Below are 20,124 nucleotides of genomic sequence, written 5' to 3' on the forward strand. Positions count from 1 at the left end.
AGGAGTGGTCATGGGAATGTGTGGTGGTCATTACCACTGGCAACTGGTATAGTACAAAACCAGAATGATTCTAATGCTACTGTGTATCCTACAGCTGTGTGTCAGTTGTCAAGACATCATGTAACAATTTGTTAAAATCAGGCTGTTGAGCTTATGTACACTACCAGAATGCTAACCAATGACCGATATCAACACTATCACCCACAGCATAGTGTCATACCATGTCATACACACATATGTACCCAAGTTGTGACATATGTGCAGTGACATGCATATTGGACACCAATAGGAAATGTGAAGTATTAACACTGGGCATGTCACCCTTTACATGTGCCCACCATGCACATACATGCAAACAGTGCACCTCCACCATGTTCACAAATGTACCCCTTGCAATCTGTACAGCACACATCATAGATGTTACATCCACTCAACATCACATGCTGCCAGTACCACATACATCAGCCAACTGTCATATGTGTGGACAATCCATGTTTGGTATTAACACTGGTGTATACAAAACAAAATTGATAATCACTGCTGGGATGCATCATGCCTGCTCAGATACACCTACAAGGATATCATTACCCATTACTGTTTACAACATGCTAACATTGCTACACTGCTAGTTGGTCACCCTGTGCATCAGCACCGTGTTATCCTGTTCCTGCATCAATGTCACAGATGACAGGAGGTGGCACAGTTTCATCATATGCACAGGGTGTGTGCTTGTTTTCCAGAGCCCTACAATGACCCAGCCAATCAACATGTATGTGTGTGTGTGTGTGTGTGTGTGTGTGTGTGTGTGTGTGTGTGTGAGGGACAACAGTACAATATGGGTCAGTGTTGATGTGATGTGTTAGCCCTACGTGTTGGTAGTATGTGTGTGTGTCTGCATGCACACAGTACCCCCTTGTGGCTGCCAATTACGGGAGTTTGTGGAACAGCCACAGACTGTACCTGCCAGGCTGTACAGATCACTGTCTCCGGCCATGGACACAGTACCTGTGCCTGCCAGGGGTGGCACGGACTGTATCGGGTACTAAGCCAGACTGAGTACTATCGTCAGAGGCAGAGGGATGTTGACTGGACCCATGTCCCTGCTGGGACTGGCCAGAGCCACTTGCATGTGGTCATCTCGAATGGTCTACCGACAGCTCAGCCACAACATTGCTGGGGCTGGTACTGGCACTATGGCAGCGGCTGGCACTTGGTTGTCATCCACGTCAGCTGCAAGCTGAGGATGTTGCTGGCATATGTTCACGTCGACGTCCCAGCCATCCTGCACTGTCCTGGCACATGGACATAACATTGCGGAGGACATCTAGTGTCTCCCCCAATGTCTATCAATGACATCGGTGTAATTGTGGATGGCACCGGCAAGGTCACGGATACTGTCATTGATTGCAGTGTTATGAGCCCTCTGTGCCCTTAGTCCCTGCCTGGTGTACCATTCCATATGTGCCTGTACTTGCATCACAGCCCGGAACATACCTGAGGTTGTGAGACCTGTGCGGGCATGCCTGCCAGGGGCATTATGCCCAGCGATGCTCCCACGAAAACCCCTGGATATATGCCAATGTGGTACCATTCCGTGTGTCTGGGCATAGCTGCTGTGTGGGATTGCATGTGCCATGGATACCACACTTTCCTGGTCAATGCCTACCGTATGCTGTTCCTCACCTAAGGCCATTGGTGTCGAGGGATGTATTGGCAGTACGTATGTGTGCATAGATGGGGTGGAAAGCTGTGTACTGTCGATTGGTGGACCACCAACAGACCCTGTCAAACATGCCTGTGCCACTACACATGTATTATCATGGTCACTATTAGTGGCAGTGACCTCAGGTACCCCGCTGCACCCATTCAACATTACCTCAGCACCTGTGAGAGGGAGACAGGAAGCACACTTCACCATCTGTACAGGATGTTCGCACACATGCACACATGAACACATGCACACATGCACACATGAACACATGAACACATGAGTACATGAACACATGCACACATGCACACATGAACACATGCACACATGCACACATGAACACATGAACACATGCACTCATGCACACATGCACACATGAACACATGCACACATGCACACACGAACACATGAACTCATGCACACTAATACACTACACATTCAAGTTGACACACACACACCAACAGCAATATGGAACATAGTCATTAGTGGTTGATGGGGGAGTACAGTATCACAATACAAAGAGTCCTTTCACACGTGTCAGCATGCAGGATGTGTGTTGCTCGACAGTATGCAGTGTGAGGGTAGAGAGTCCTTGTAGTTAACAGTATACATGTCATTGATGCATGTGTGCTGTTCACTGATTGCCCTCACCCTGGTAGCAATGTGTACATGGACACAACATTGCACTGCAAGTCTGAAACACTTTCCAATGTCCTGTGCACCATCACTCATAGGTATACAAACCATGTCCGGATGCATACAACTGTCAGGTGTCTAATGATGAATGCTATGTGTAGTACTGCAGGTACTGTAACTGGATGTAGTGTAGTACCATGAGCCATCATCAGGCAGCATCATGTGGTCACTCAAGGACACTGATGCATGTCACACTGGCAACTATTTTGCTGTACCTGACCTGCACCACTTAGGCTACAATAAACAGTTCACAGGCAGTCGTTGCATGGGCATGTCAGGTGTTTAGTAGGGAACATTGCCTAACATGACTGTGTTGTGTGTTGACGCATGTCACACTGCCCCATGATAGGGGTCTACACCCAGGTATAGTATGTGTGCTGTGTTGATGACATATGGGATACTGGAGTATGACCTTACAGCAGGTGTCTACATACGCCATGTGTATCATATTAACACATACTGCATATGACAAAGTGGTGTATGTTGTGTGCATGTGTATTGACGATGCCTATACAATGACCACTACAGTGTACCCCACTTGTTTGTGATGGTCTGTGTGTTGCATTTGTATGAGTCAGCTACTCATGTCATTGTGAAGTGCATAGTCACAAAGAGAACATGCAGAGACTGCACTATGCGTAGGTGTTTAACATGTGTATATGGCCTACAACTCTCCTATGACATGCAGATGTTATATGCAAAATTGACTGTAGCCCACTCACCAGCATGGGTCTCCTGTCTTGCTATCACTCCAAAGGGACCTGCAAGGATATGAGACAGTATGTCAGTGTCAACAACTATGGCATTGCTGCTGTGAGTCTGCAATTATACAGTAGTACATGGGGTGACAGTCACAGGCATACAGATAATGTCCCGAATTATCAGTATTGCATGACACCAGGCACCACATATTCTGCATACATAGTATACATCTGATTAATGCATATTACAACACTTTGGATAACAGTGGTCTATGGATATGCCATGTTACCTGCACGCTCGTTGTCGGTGTGCTGGGTGACTCCGGCCTCCATGATGACACAGGTTTGTTGTAACGGTTGGCCAGGAGATACCACGCTGAGGAGCAGCTCTTCCACTCTGGTGAGGGGGGGATGTGTGGCAGCACCACCACCTGTGGCAAGCTGTTGCCTATGGACATCGGAGGCATGCTGCAGGACATGTCTGATTAAATCACTACAGTGATGGCGTACCTGCTCACAAGTCCAGTTATGAATGCCTACATCATTCACCCGACAGACAACATCCTGCCACAGTGCAGTGCGACCATGCTGGTCCTGGCAGGATCTTGAAAACAGTAGATTGTAATGTTGGATGAGTGCATCTCTGATGACATCCTCCTCCTCAGGGGTATAATGATGGCTTTCGGTTATGTGCCATAGCACTGGAAGACAATTAAACAGTAATTGTGAAAAAGCCATGTTGCACACTCAACATTCTAATGTACAGCCATCATTGAAATGCTATATATAGCAACCTATTGGCTTTCAGCAGATACACACTTTTAATAACACATATGACTGCTAAGACCACAACTGCCTGACAGTGCCTGGCACATGCTAAATACAAAGCCATGTTCTGCACAGCCACAAAGTGAAACCAGTATGTAGGACAATACAACAGTACATGGCACACTGTATGTGACACAATGCAACACCTAGCCACAGGAGGTGTATATGAAGCTAATGCATACAGACATTTGTCATCCATTTAAATTTATGTAGAGTACGCTTACAGTACTAGCAGTACACCACACTACTTGTTGATAGCAAACCCCTCAGTAACATATGTGCACATTCACCACTATAGGTGGCATACTGCTGTACTACACTATACATGTTGCTAGATAGGCACCTATATCCTGTGACACACATACCACCGAGGACATGTTACAGGCATACCCACAGACACATCAGACAGACCTACAAAACACAAGGGTATGGCAACCCAGATCACTGTTACCTGTGTACCATACATTACTGTGTATCAGCACATACATAACCTCATGCCTGAGGTATGTGATGTGTGTGGACTACAGGTAACAAACAAAAGTGTGTTACCAAGCCATGTGGATATAAACCACACTGTGCAGTTGAGGCATACAGCTTCAGGTAGTACTACAGTCCATACGTGACTTGTATTCACTAGTGTTAACAATCAATAAGCATACATGTACTGCTTTAGCCTAAAAAGGCACACTCCATTCGACAACATGGGACTACATCACAACGTATGCCATAGTGATTTTCAGCCCTGACAATAGCATACGGACTTTTGGATGGTATTAGAGCTACAACACTACATACCATGGTATACACAGACTCCCAGTAGGCTATCACACATATACACATCATTGATACATTCACATACACATTCTCCATTACACACAGTCAACCTCACATAGCATGTGTTGCAACAGGTACATGCATGTGTGTATCATGTCCTAGGTAGCTGATAGGTTGTTATCCATAGGGCCTATGGAAGCATAGACATATGGTACCCTGCACTACGACACATATGTAATGTAGGTTCCTGTGCCCCTGTCATGCAGAGCCACAGGGGTGATTACCAGGTTGTGTTGCCTATCTCACATGCAATCCTCATGGTTATTGATGGCAACTGCTAATGAGGACCTTCATATGCTGTTGATAGGTGGTTGGTTCGACAGTATGGTATGTGTCTGTGATGATGATGTGCCAGTCAAGCATGTTCTGCTTTTTACATTACAAGGTGTTGGGCAGTAGAGTGTGTATCTTGTCTGGTGTTCCATCTGTTTACATGGAGCATGTCCAACACCTGTGGGTTTGCCATAGCTTTGTATGTTGGCCAGGGGTGGCCTCTCGGTAGGCGGCATGCGACACAGTGTACAATTGGTTTGGTAAGACAGTCAGCATAGGGCATCTGTTGTAATCTGATACCACTCTTTGTGAGGTATGTGTCTGCCATCTACTGTTGCTGTGTATGTGTTCTGAGGTACATACCAAAAGGGACATTGTACACTATGATGGGTGTTATGACTGATGAGTGGAGTGGAACCCTGACCTCTGTTTCCATGGATGACACAAATTTACTGATAACATATGGACTGTACTAGTTTTACATGACTAGTGTAGCACAGTGATCATCATTAGGGACACTACTGTCCACCTGTGTCCCATAGTCTCTTATCACACCTCCGGTGTTGAGTACACTGCCACCTATGTGTTTAGTTCATGGGTAAAGGGCTTTTAACAACAGGGATGGCAATACATGTACAACATTCACCTGGGGCGTACATTTCAACATCCACTGGTTTACACATTGATATGCATATCAGCACATATACAGTCCACCTTTCATGGTGGGAATATCAATAATGCTAAGGTTGAGGGGGATACAGTTATGTAATGATATTGCACAGTCTTGTGCAGAATGCATGGAAGGTGTTCTCAGCCCATATATGTTTAGCAGGACCCATATCTGGGAGACTCTATACCTAAACAAAGCATACCCATGGCATATGAACAACACATGTCATATTCCAGCACTGTATGCTGTCTTGTTTGACACACACTACAACCTACATAGATATATGCACATAACCTGCACCAAGATATAAATGTCCGCCTTTCACAAACACTTGCAGTATGTCCCTTGCTCTATGCACATGTTCAGATGCTCAGAAATCAGACACACATGTATCTATACATATGTGTGTGCCATACAGACACAAGGTCCACAATGTTGTAAGTCCATACACTTCACGGATGACCTGTTGGGCCTTGCTACAGGTAGGACAGTTGTCACATGTGTGCATACAGTAATAGTACAAGGGTATACATAGCTGCAAATGATACATCACTATGCTAGCCTGCTACAGCGGTTGCCAATGCTAAGCTACATATTATGTGACTATCATGCATGTCTTACTCTGTGACATCCAAATTTATCTAGGTGTTTGCAATACTCCCCAAAACTGCCATTAAACGCAGTACTGTACAGACCATAGATAACATGTTCAGATGTTTGACATGTACTGCTGACCTAAAACTGTCACACTTATGTCCCACTGCACACAGCTACCCAACAATTTCTCCATGGCAATACTTATGCATGGCATCAGTGCATACATACCTACTGCTACCACATATGCATGTATCAGAGGATCAACAATACTAATCATAACCATCTACTACCTGCCGGTAACTACAAACAGTTACATACCTGTATGTCCCTTCCGGGTCCATCTGTGTATGTATTTTTTTTTTTTGTGTACTGAAACGTACTGTTTTTTTTTTTTGTTTTTTTTTTTTCCTGCTTGCTATGTGCAACTTGCAATGTAATGACTGCATGTGGGGATAGCAAGTCCTATCTGTTTTTATAGGTATCTGCACATGTGCATGTGATGCCCTCTGCACCAATTGTCAGCCAGCATTTGGTAAATGCATACAGCCTGCTGAGTGGTAATTGCAGTACTCACTGTCATAGCAACCCAGTGCTATAAATTGCTAAGGTATGTAGGCATAGCCCTTTCAGATATCCAGAGTGGGGCCCATGCTTGTTTGCTGTGGAGACTGTTGTGTAAGTCAAACAGTTGGTATATGTCTTATAAATGAAGCTAGAGGTGTAGACAGTGCTGTACATGTTGTACTCAGACCTGACTGTTGCCACTTCCAACACTAAGCTATCAGTGTAGAGTTTTACTCACCACTACAAATGCTTACACAACATTTATGTGACTATACTGGGAATATTAATGTACTGACTTCTGCAGGGTTATGTTTTTTACTGCTGACATTAGCACAGGGTTCGCAGGACAACTGGACAATTCCTGTACTGAGTATGCCTACCTACACAGTTGGTAGACCCTAAACACACAAGTATCTTTTAATTGGGGGGGGGGGCTTACATACTGAGAGCATTATGCATTAATGTGTGAATATTATCTTACTGGACTTGCAGGATTGGTGTGTACCTGTGTGTTTATCAGGGCAGGTTGTCTGTCTGCATGGTTCTCACCTGTGAACTTACCCAGTTGGTAGCCAGACATTACACTGTCATTCTTTGTCTGTGCAACTCACAGGTGTTTTCAGCACTGTTACAATGGCATTGTTATAGTCAGTTGCTACCAGTACATGGCTACATCCATTGGTATTTCTGTGTTATACTCCTACATAAAGGTATGCTTGGGGAGGGCCTAAGAAAGCTATTTGCAGAGTGTGTAACAACAGTATAGCCTATATGCCTGTGTGTTTGGGCCTCTGCCAGGCCTATAGAACAGTCACATACATCTTTGCATGGTGTCATGGATATGTAGTTGAATGTGAGGTACATCATACACATAATAGGAACAGTAAGAATATACTTCAGTGAAGCAGTGCATATGGATTAGTACTCCTTTCATGACATACAAGCAGTGTCTACTGTACTTATTGTCAGTATTCATTGTGTAATAGCCCACCATTCTGACTAATGTCAGTACTTTTCTGTGGGATTCTGTGGGACACAGCTAACATATGTTCCACAATCAGGGACATCCCTGGAAAGTTGACTGAGTTAGGAGGTATGGCCTCTGCCCTACTCAGATATGGCAGTGTTTGTGCTGCTATGATACTGTGTGGGGATTGTAAAGTGCCTCTGCAACATTATTTTCTGCTTGATTGGCTGCTTCTCACATCACACTCATGTAATGCAATCCCACAACAATTGCTGGTAAAGATCCACATAACAGGCTTTGTGTTATGGCCTTCCTATATTTCCTTTACATTCACTTATTGTAATAAATGATATATATTTTGCAGCACAATGGTATTGTATATATGTTGTGGCTTAGTGGTACTTCATGCAGTCTTATGTGTCCAAGGTCTGGGGTTCGAGACTGACCAAGGTATTTTAATTTTGCTGCTGAGCAGAACAAGGGCCCTGACCTAGAGTGACTAAGGCACTTTTAAGCAGTTGTAAGCAGGTTTGCGCAATGCTTAGCGATGCTTAGCTAAGCGCACACACTCTCTTAATCCTGCTTACTACTGCTTAAAAGTGCTTACTCCTGCTAAACCCCACGCTAATTTCATTGAAAGAAAAGAAAATGGGGAGATAGGAAAGTGCTGAAAAGGGGGGCACAAAGAGGGAAAGACAGTAGGAAAATAAGCACAGGATGTGTAGGATGGGTGTAGGGAAAGTCCATAGCTGCCCATTTCTTTACCAGCAACAGCTGTGCATATGTTGCAGATTTGGAGTGAAATTTGAAACCTTCCACCCGGGAGAGAGGGGTGAGGACAACATAGTTTGTTGTACTGCCAATTAGAATTATCAGTGTACATGTCCAATGGACATGTGTAGAAAATGGGAAGCTATGTATGGGGAGTAATTTTTTTTCAGGTACAGATTGCCCTTTTTTTTTTTAGGGGAGAGTGGAAAGTGAGGTAGAGGAAGTAGGTATATTTGGGGAGGTAGGTTGGGTAGGTAAACAGCCAAGACAAACAAGATGCATACAGGGGCAGAGTATGACACATAGGGTGGGTGAACACAATTGACGGGGAAGGATGTTTGGAAATCGCAAGCCCATGAGCCCACAGATGGTAACAGTGGGACTGAGATCCCCACCCATCATGGACAGTCACCACTGGACCTTCACAGACCCGAGGGTCACTGTGCTAGGGGCTGCATAGGAGGGGCAGGCTCACCCATGAGTCGCTCCACTCTCACCTCGTGCCGGCATAGGGGATCAGTGACTAAACACTGGATCTCCCTATGCACCACAACCCAGACCCTTTGGAGGGTGACAGGAGGCCCTTCTCTGCCCACGCATGCAGGGGGGGGGCGAGCCACATCCCCTGCAGCGCTTCCACCAGAAGATGGCACAGGACCTACGGAGGAGGGTGGCCCAGGCTGGGCACCAGACCTGATGGTGCCAGGTGCAACTGCCAGCTGAGGAGGGTTAGGTGGGTTTGCTGGAACCAGCCTTCTCATATTCTGTGATTAGGTGTGTTTAATTACAACATAGACAACAGCATTCCAAGTTAGTTGTAACAGCATGCATTAATATTCCCATTAACCCAACACACCAGGGTTACAACAGTTGAACAGCAAGCATAACACATGCATGTATTGAATGACAGTGAACATTACAACAGCATGCAGGGATGATTGGTGGCAACAGGCCACCAAGATTGTGGTGTTTTATCAGGGGACATGCATCAAAGTAAGTGCAGATTTTATATAACAATTGGACATATGTCCCAACAAATGTTATGAGATTAGACATACCCATTGAGGTGTGAAATTGCATTGTTTATGCACATGGAGTAGGGTGTAAAAAGAAACCTCCATTAACATCGTATTAGTACTTTAACTATACATTACATTCCTATTGACTGCAGGTGTATATCCCCTACATGTATTCTTACACTAGGCAACATGCATTTGATTGCGTTATTGGTTTTGCTACTTCATGATATACCTGACCTATATCTGACATAGTAACTGTCCAGGATGCAGATGTTACTGCTACATACTTGTATTAAATTGACTTGTTTATGTATCTGCACATCTGGATGTGTTTACATGCCTTTTTCACTTGTTTTCTACACAACCCTACTTTTCAGGTAGCACACTAACATTTCTGGGGAACACCTTGACAGGCTACTCGTGTGCCAGATTTACCTATGCATGTCAGCCATTTCACAACTGTTGAGGACTGTTGCATACTTCACAGCTAATGGCACTTCCTTCATCCACTTTATATGGGACTGCACTACTGGGGGTTGTCAGCACTTACTACAACAGTAACATTTCCTCACTGCAAGGGTACAACAACATTTCTGAGTAACCAGCACATACACACTGCAAGTATTATACCTTTCTTATTTACATTAAAACTCTTTTCTACAGGCTCTCTCCTTTATTTGACATTACACTGCATACAGTAGACTTATTCAGGACATGTTATACCTTTGTTGATAGGTTACAAAACAGTTTTACAGGCTCACTCACTTTTTATCTATGACAGTGCATGCAGAGATAGTATTCCAGACATGTTTTTGCTTTATTCATGGGTTACTATGCTCTATTCCTGGCTATCTGACTTATGATATGTAACAGTACATGCAGAGGATTTATTCAGGGAATGAATGTTTTATGCTTCACAGCTACTGCCACTTCCTTCATCCACTTCCTATGGGACCGCACAACTGTGAGTTGACAGCACCTAATACAACAGTACTATTTTTTATTGCAAGGGTACAACAACATTTCAAATTAAGTGACACAGACACACTCCAAGTTTTATACCTTTATTAATTACATTGAACACTCTTTTCTACAGGCTCTCTCCTTTACTTGTTATTACAGTGCATACGGTAGACATATTCAGGACATATTATACCTTTCTTGATAGGTTACAACACTCTTTTTCAGGCCTGCTCACTTATATGTTATGACAGTACATGCAGGGATAGTATTCCAGAATTATTTTACCTTGATTGGTGGGCTAGTACACTCTATTTCTGGCTCACTGATGTTTGTTATATAACAGTACATGCAGAGGATTTAATCAGGACATTTTATTGCTGTAATATTGGGCTTAAACACTTTTGTCATGCTCACTCACATATATCATGTAACAATACATGCAGAATATTTACTAACCTGCTTGGTGGTGCAGCCTTAGCAGCCTATCTGCATAGGCTTGCTGATTCATAGCACGAGCACCTGCAGCTGTGGAGTAAATAAAGGGATATTGAGACATACCTATCCATTATTTATACTATATTAGGTTGTCTTATATACTGCATTCTATGGCTACCTACCTAGTAGTGGGGCATCACGCATTTGACAGGCCTCCTGCATCCACTGGTTCAGAAGGTCCTGCTTCCACCTCTTCAGGTCTACATGGTGGTGACGGACCTGCTCACCAGTCCGAGAGATGCCTGTGGCACTGGGGAGTTCATGAGCCAACTGGTTCCAAGCCTCCACCTTATACTCCTTTCCTTGGAACTGGCTCTGCAGGAGTCAAGTCTCATGCCAATGGACTAGGAGCCAAACCATATATCTTGACTCCTCGATGCCCCAGCATTGCACTTGAAAGAGTGTACCCTCTCCAGCACCAGACATTCTAACTGCAGATGGGAGCTACAATCAGTTATGGCAAGTATTCCCTCCTATGCGGCTTAAATATGCCGCATTTCCTGCACTTTTCTGTGATTGGCCATTTTTGAATATTCTCGGCTGACTGCAGACCTGCTTAGCAATGGTTAATGAAACATTTATTACTATATATATGTTAACAGTGGATGTTTATTCTAAGCTGTTGTGGCTTAGTGGTTCAGTACTTTGATTATGGTGCACAGCATCCTGGGTTCAAACCTTATCATTGCTTTTTATTTTACTACTGTCCAGACAGTTTAGGGGGTGTGGCTGTGTTTAAGCAACTTTGCTCTACGTTGCTCCACGTTGCCCGACGGTGTGCTGGTTGGCGCGGCGCGCACCTCCGTGCAAACCGATTGCGCTGGGTAAAGCACTATGGGCAACTATTTTGCACTGGGTAAAGTGCAATTTAGCCATGGGCAACTACATTGCGCTCGGTAAAGCGCGAGTTAGCTAAGGGCAACTATATTGCACTGGGTTAAGCGTTGCTTAACTGTGGCCAATTATATGTCAGGTTCCTTTATAAATATATATTTTGTTCACTGATACATAAGCCATTTGAATGCTTTTTAGTAAAAGTTTCAGCATATAGGTCAGGAATTATTTCATATACTAATTTGGAACAGAAAATAGGAAGGGGAGTGGTGGGACTCGAACCGTGAATGCCTCCTCTTTGTGCGAACGCTCTACCACTACGCTATTACTATTTGGCATAATTTGCATAAACATTCCTTATTATGCTCTTCCATGTCGAGATTGCTAACTGCAGCTAAGCAATGGGCACACACGCGCAGACATGTGCAAATACGGGCAGCTATATTGGGAATTTGAAAAAAAAATTAATAGTTTTACTTTTTAGAACTGTACTGGGGTTTACAATGTCATGGAGTGTGGGTTGTGTACATGGACATTTGAGTGGACTCGCTTTTGTGTGTTGACATTTTGTTTTTTAACACACTTGCAGGGGCATAGACATTTCCACTGCTCGGCAGTCGGACACGCCCCCTGCTTGACTGCACGGTCCGTGTTGGACTTGGGTTTGAGTCAGCGTGCCCTCATGAATATTCATGGCACGCTGACATCATACCATTCAACTGCAGCCTCCGAGTAAGACTTATTTAGTCTTACACGGAGGATTCGTGAATCCGGGGGATATACATATTTATAAAGATATTTACATATACTTTAAAAGAATTTTTAAGCACAAAGTGGAGAATTATTAATATATAAAAAACAATCAAAAAAGTGCATCCATACAAGCCTATAAGTACATAATATATTATATTATCTTATAAGAACATTCTATACTGAATTTCATAAATTCATTCAGCGTAATAAACTTTTAAGCTTGAGTAAACACATAACAGAACACTGCTCATTAAGGCCTGGGTAACTATGTGCATTTAAGGTAAATTGCCACCGTAATTCTTGTCTTTCGAATAGAAGGGATGTATGCCCACCTCTAGGGCCCATCACATGGTCAATCACCTTAAATTTAAAGTGGTGTCCAGAGTTGTCCCTAATGCGGTTGGCCAAAACATTATTTTCTCCGTTTCTATTTATACTATAAATGTGTTCATAGATTCTTTCTTTGAACCTACAATCATTTTTTCTGATATAAAATGCCAGACAGAGTTGACATCTTGCCAAATATACCACACTTTTAGAGTTACAGTCATATCTAGCAGTGAGTGAAAAATGCCTGTTAGCAATTGTATGGTCCCTACCTATGTCTATGTACTTGCAATAGGCACAGGCTTCACATTTAACCATTCCTGGGTTCCTGTTGTACAATTTATGCTTTTTCTCTAATATATTTTTTAAGTTAGCTCCTTTTCTATACACAACTCTTGGTAGGGCTCCCAATTTAGATCTAAGATCTGTGTCTCCCATAAGGATACACCAGTTTTTTTAACAGGGTGCCCCTTATGGACTCACCATAAGGTGTATATGTAGTAATTAAGCTGACAATATATCCATTCCTATCCCTATTGTTATTACTGTGCATTGGCATATTTATGTCAGCACTATTACCCTCAGTGGTGGCAGGGCTAAGCATATGAGCTAATAAGGCTGGTGGTCCCAAAATGGGTGAGAAGCACCCCTCCCTTCTTTTTATTTGGACTTCTTTTATGAGTCCCTGTAGTAACATTTCTGGGTAGCCCTTTCTTTCAAACATTTCTTTTAAATTATTGCATTCTTGCATGAATTCTCTATCCAAGGTGATCATCTGTGCTGCCCCAACCAGCTGACTATAGATTTTTTCTAGTATTGTGGATGGCAGCTTGTGTAATGTAAAAATGAGTTTGAGTAGGTTTTCTTTCTATGAATTTTAGATAAGTAGCATCCCCCTAAAATGTCCTTAGTTAATTCCACATCCAAGTAAGCAATCTTTACGCTGTCAAAATTGGATGTGAATTCCAGAAAGGATGGGCTGGCATTCATTTCATCCACTATTTCCTTAGCCGTAGTTTCATCTCCATTTATGATCATAAATATATCATCCAAAAATTGTGTATAATACATGATTTTATCTTTGATGTTACTTCTAGTAAACACAAAATGGTGCTCCCAGAAGGCCATAACTAAGTTGGCGAAACTACCGCCACATGGGGACCCCATAGCTAATCCCCTTTTCTGTAGGTAGTATGTACCATTAAACATGAAAAAATTGTTCTGTAAAACGATGTATCGTAGTTCTTCAACTAATCTAGTTTCATTTGTTGGGGCACCTCTTTCTATTAACACATCTACCACCCATTCAATTCCTAAATTGTGGAGGATGACTGTGTAAAGTTCTTTTACACCCACAGTTAAAAAGTTGAGCTCTTCACTACATTCCTGATTATTCATGTCCCTTAAAATGACCAGGAGTCCTTAAAAATTTGGAGTTCCGTTGTTACATATTTTTTCAAGATACCATCAACCACCTTAGCACAGGCATATGTGGCTGAATTTCTCCCATCAATTATGGGGCATAGAGAAGGGTTAGCCAGATTCTTATGAATCTTTGGAGTGCCAAAGATAACAGGTGACATAGGTGTTGATGTTGTTAAATACTTAAACATATCCAAGTCTATTTGACCGCAAATAAATAAATCATTAATGTAACCTCTTATTTTCCTGTATGATACATTAAGTTCATTTAAAGACACCATGTCATAACTGTCCTGTTTCAGCATTTCCTCCTTTCTTCAGTTATAATCATCCTTAGTCATAACTACTAGCCCCCCCCCCCACCCTTGTCTGGCTTCATGACTCTGATGTTGGCAAGCCTCAAAGCATTTAGTTCCAGTACATTTTCATTAGTCATATTCTTTTGCAATCCCCCATGAGCATAAGAGCCCTTTAATTTATTTCTAAAATCAATTTCTCATATTTTTTTCAAAAGGTGCTAGTGTAGGGTGCACGGATGGGTTAAAAGTACTAGGAACCCTGTTTTTATTCACATTATTCATTTCACAACCATGAAATAAAAGCTGTAAATTTAATTTATGTATGTAGAGCTTAAAAGCCATCAGTACAGTGCCTATATTTGTTTTCTGTGTTGGTATAAATGTCAATCCCCTTGCTAAAAGTTCGATTAAATTAGGTTTTACAGTCACAGTAGTAAAGTTAAATATATTGAAGTCACCTTGCTGGTTAGTTTGAATAACAGGATGTCCAGCTGCTTCACTGTGGTTGTTTTCTTCACCAGGAATAACAGTCCCGTGCTCATTTTCATTTTCTTCAAGCTGTACTTCCCAGTTTGCTACTATCTCCATTTGTTGTAGTGGTTGTTTTTACGTGATTTCACCTTCTTTTTGGTGCCTCCTCATTGCATTTGACCGTTGTTGTATGTAGAAACATGAAAATATTGTTCCCCTGAAACTCCATTGATGTTTCTCCCTTGCAAACGCTCACTTCTTCTTGGCTAGCTCGTCCCTTCCTGTTCCTCTGGTTCAGTGACATCAACAGTGATGTCACTAGCGGGTGGATCTGCTTCAGCCTACTCATGCATATTAATATAAACAAAGCATTATGGTTGGTTTACAGGGACTTTGCTACTCTTGATGGGCATTCTTGGGTGTGGGGAAAGCCAGCCCATTAGTGTAATCATCAAGGTCTCTCTGTAGTTTCTTGATTTTTGTAGCTTTATATTTTAAAATCAAGGCCTCAATGGACTCAAAAGTTCTATTGTATTCAAATTTGTATCTATCAAATTCAGTGTTGGTTTTAATGCTATCCTCCAGCATTAGCAGCTCATTAAACAGCTCAGCATTTTCTTTTTTATAATTAGATATCATCATTTTCATTAAGCTAAGCCCCTGTTGGTTAAAAAATGAAACCAGATCTAAGTGAAATTGGGAGTTTGGTATACCCCACATTGGATAGGGACAATACCTTAAACCTTTTGGTACCTGTTCACATTTCAAACATTCTTCTAGGTACACTATTTCCAACTGTGTCTTTCTATATTTAAGCAAACTTGTACCAAACTGCTTCAATACAGTCCTGACATCAGTGCCACTGACCGGTTGTTCCATTGTAGCATTAGAATTATCCTGTTGTAGCTAGGGTTGCCACCTTTTCAAATGTCCAAAGTGGGACATGTTTTGTACAAACGTCAGATTTTGCAAGGCAAAACATACCCACAGCCAGTACAAAGGACAGAACTTCACTGTTTTGCCTACATAAATGCTTATTCTTGTAGCATTTTAGTTGCTTATTCTGTTTCTTATAACATTTAGGTGTTTCAGAAACATAATAACTGTTTTATGCAACTATTACATTAAATATAAGAAATATGTTTGTCCTAATATCTCAGGACATTTGCCATTTTTTCAATTTTTATGCAGGACACAATTGGCCAAAGAGTGACTGTCCCTCGCAAAGTGGGACAGGTGGTAGCCCTAGTTGTACCCCAAGGGAAAAATCTTGCTCCAACCATTCCCTTAGCTCTGGAACTCCAATAAGCCTCCGTGGCAGTTCACCTCCATGCAGGTTATAACTCAGTCTTTCATTTGGCTGTTGATCATGGTTAGCTCTATAAGGTAATTCAGTGGTGGATGTTTGTCCCATGTGCAGCCTAGGGAGTTCAGTAACAGAAGATGAACCCACATTTGATAAACTCACATTAGGTATTATTTGCACATTCCTTCTTCCATTAGTCTCATTAGCCAACAGCCTGCCATTCAAGTCATCCACTTTCTGTGATAAAGTTTGTACAATCCTTGTAAGGTTTGTTATAGATGGTGCAACATTGTTCTCATTTTGTGTTTCTGAGAACAAATTAGGGGTATTAAGTTCACCTTCATTGATTGTTTTTTATATATTAATAATTCTCCAGTTTGTGCTTAAAAATTCTTTTAAAGTATATGTAAATGTCTTTATAAATATGTTTATGCCTTTTAACAATCAGTTTTAAATTTGTGATGTAATGCATTTTATTGGTCATGTGATTTCTTGGTTATATAAGGAGGGGTTTTACTGTTTGAATTTGTCTGAAGACGTTCATTTGATTTGAGTGAACAAAAGCGCTCACAGATTAAAGTTTTGGTTTGCCTTTGGAGCTGTGGCCCTTTGTTACTTATTTTACAGATGTGACGAATGTCAGATGTGGGAGTTGTGATAGCTTTCAGGGCTGCCAGCACACACATTTATGATAATGCCCTGGGCATTGCACATGACCTGGCAGTTGATGAAAGGGAATCCCTTGCAGTTTATGTAGACCCTACCCTTTTCACCGGGTGGTGCTTTGATGTGGATATGCATGCAGTCTATGGCACCCAGTACCTCCAGGTAATCTGCTACACAGTGGAAGAGATTTATATTGCTAGTCCTCTCCTCACGGGTGTTGGGGAAGCAAATGTACTCACCGGCATGTGGTAGCATGGCATCCAGGAACTGGTGGAGTACCCTGGATGCAGATGCCTGTGAGACTCCCATGATGTCTCCAGTAGGTCTTTGGAAAGTACCTGTAGCTAGAATTCTTAAGGCTAGACATACCTTGGTATCCTCTGGGATGGGTTCCCCTCTGTTTGTTCTAGGTATGAGTTGAGGCTGGCACAGCCCAATGATTTGCTGCAGTATGTCTCTGTCCACCCTGTAGTGCTCTACTATCTCCAGATCATGTAGCCCCTGGAAGGTTACCCTGGGTCTGAACACTCTTCTCCTCCTTCTCAGTCTGTGGCAGTTGTCAGCATTATCCTCCTCTCTGCCGTTAGCCTCTAGCAAATACTGATGGATCAAAGCAATGGCAGTCCCTAACATTTTTCCAGTTTAAATTCCCATGCATGTGTACACAAATGGTGCAGAGGTTGTGGGAAAAAAACAGACTGTAAGCTGTTTCCATACTTTATACTGTTGTGCTGCAGATGCTGCCTGTATGATTGGTTGACTATGATGCATTCTGCCTGCCAGCTATGTTATTTGTACTTGATTGCTTTAATTCTGCTATTTTCCTTTTTTTTCTTTTTCCCCTTCCCATTTCCTCCCCTTTTAAGCCCTGAGGCCGCTCAAACCCCATGCCCAAATGTAAACAGTCCTGTTATTTCTGTTTTTTTTTGTTTTTGTTGTTTTAGACCAGGTGCACACAACGCAAACCTGTTTAGCTTATGTAAGCAGTAAGAAATGGCCCTCCTCTGGTGGTGAACATGCTCCTCAGTTCATGGAATAAGTCAATACAGCCTCAGACACCCCCCCTTGTTTAGCTGTGCTTAGCTAAGCTTATCTCTGTACCTTAGGGCTCCAATGTGCTTACAACATGCCTTACACACCCCCTTTTCATATCTGTTGCTCCTCCAAGTTACACCATCATGCTAGAGCACCTACACAATTAGGTGCAGTTTGGGACTTAGAAGATTTTTGTGATTCAGTAAACTTCCCCTAATTTGCATACCCTACTGCCTTAGTCCATAGTTACTGCACTTACACAGAGCCTTTCCCCTTGACAACCACTGTTCCCTGGTATTGTTTTCATTCTGCATGCCACAGAGTATAATGGCAAAATGCAGATTTTACCTTAAAACTGAGTTTTTACACATTTGTTTTATTTTCAGCATGATCCCGTTTGCGCGCAGCTGCCCTATGCTTAAACGGCCAAGATCGGCCAAAAAATTTGATTTTTATAAAAACAAAATGTTTTCCTTGCCAATGGCCATATATTTGGCCATTGGCATGCCTAAACAGTATAATACATGCTTTTTTGAGAGCTGTCATGCCTCCGTTTTGTTATTTGCAGAAATGTATTCGGTTAGTAACCGATACATTTCTGCAAATAACACTGTTCTTGCATGGATACCTGGCTGCTTGGTGAATCACTAATTCACCTCATTTGCATGGTGTTCACCAGCAAATGAGGTAATTAGCATTCTGCAGCCATATCCGTGCAGGAACAGTGTAGGCACGCTTGTGCACCTCAGATCAGCTGTTTGCTGGATCTCTCAGCAGCCGTATTACATGCAGGAACGGTTACATTATTCCTGCATGGAAATATTGGCTTCATGAATCCCAGGGGGTATCTTATTCTTCAACTAATTGTGGTGCACTAACTGAAACATTGCTGTTGGATGATTTTTTTTTTGTTTGCTAGATTCATGTCAAGTCACCAAAGATAGTTTTTGAGAACACAATCAAATTAAAAACAGCTCCCCAAAATTACTTTTGGCGAACATTAGTATATTTTTTTAGCAAGGTGGCATATACCCCTACATTCACAGAGTTATGTATACCAACTCCAAGTTCATAAAACAGTGGAAAAATAGATTAACTCCACTGACAGTGAAAGTAGTTCTGGCAAACACAAAAAGTCCAAATACTGTTCAACAAAACTACCTTTGTTGACCTGATATGCTCCAGCTGGAGTAATTAATAAAACTCTTTAGGTGGTGAGGTGAAACATTAATAAAATGTGTAAAAATTAAAAAAAAATCTGATAGGAAAGGATTTCAAATTATTTATTATATCCAAATGTCTACCCCCAATGCTGCTATTACAAGTCAAGAGAACAGTATCCTATCTATTTAAATTACCAGACTTCATAAAATTATAAGTTATTTATTCACTCTGATTTTAGTGAAAAGATCAGTTCATCTGAAACTTTTGTATATTTACCATCTTTGAAAAGATTAATGTATTTAAAAAGTATGTGACTGCTGTGGTACACTTTTTTGAAATCTTATGCTTTGTTTCTGTTGTGAAGTTTATTCATTTTTATAGTTCCATGTCAGGTATTGACAAAATGCTGCATTTCATCTGTATAACTGCCCTGTCAGTCCCCTTTATTCTTAAATGTCTAGGCAGCTTGGATCTTTGGTATGATGGAGATATTCAATATACTGCTTTCCTTAATTAAAGGGAGTGCACTAGAGGTGGAAGGAGCAGAGAAGAAAATTGGGGCTAGCATTTTGAGGAGACATTCTCACTACTGACAAATTCCAACAAATACACCAATCTTGGCTAACAATAAACACATGAATATGTGAAAAGGCTAAGGTTAACTGATTGCCTATAGTTCACATAGCAAAGCATAAAGTTTATAGAACCTTATTATATCTGAATTATTCACAAAGTGTGCACCATGTGGAAGAGTTTGCTGC

The sequence above is a fragment of the Protopterus annectens genome, chromosome 1.part0 (genome assembly GCF_019279795.1).
Source record: "Protopterus annectens isolate FY-2018-M chromosome 1.part0, PAN1.0, whole genome shotgun sequence".
Classification (NCBI taxonomy): Eukaryota; Metazoa; Chordata; order Ceratodontiformes; family Protopteridae; genus Protopterus; species Protopterus annectens.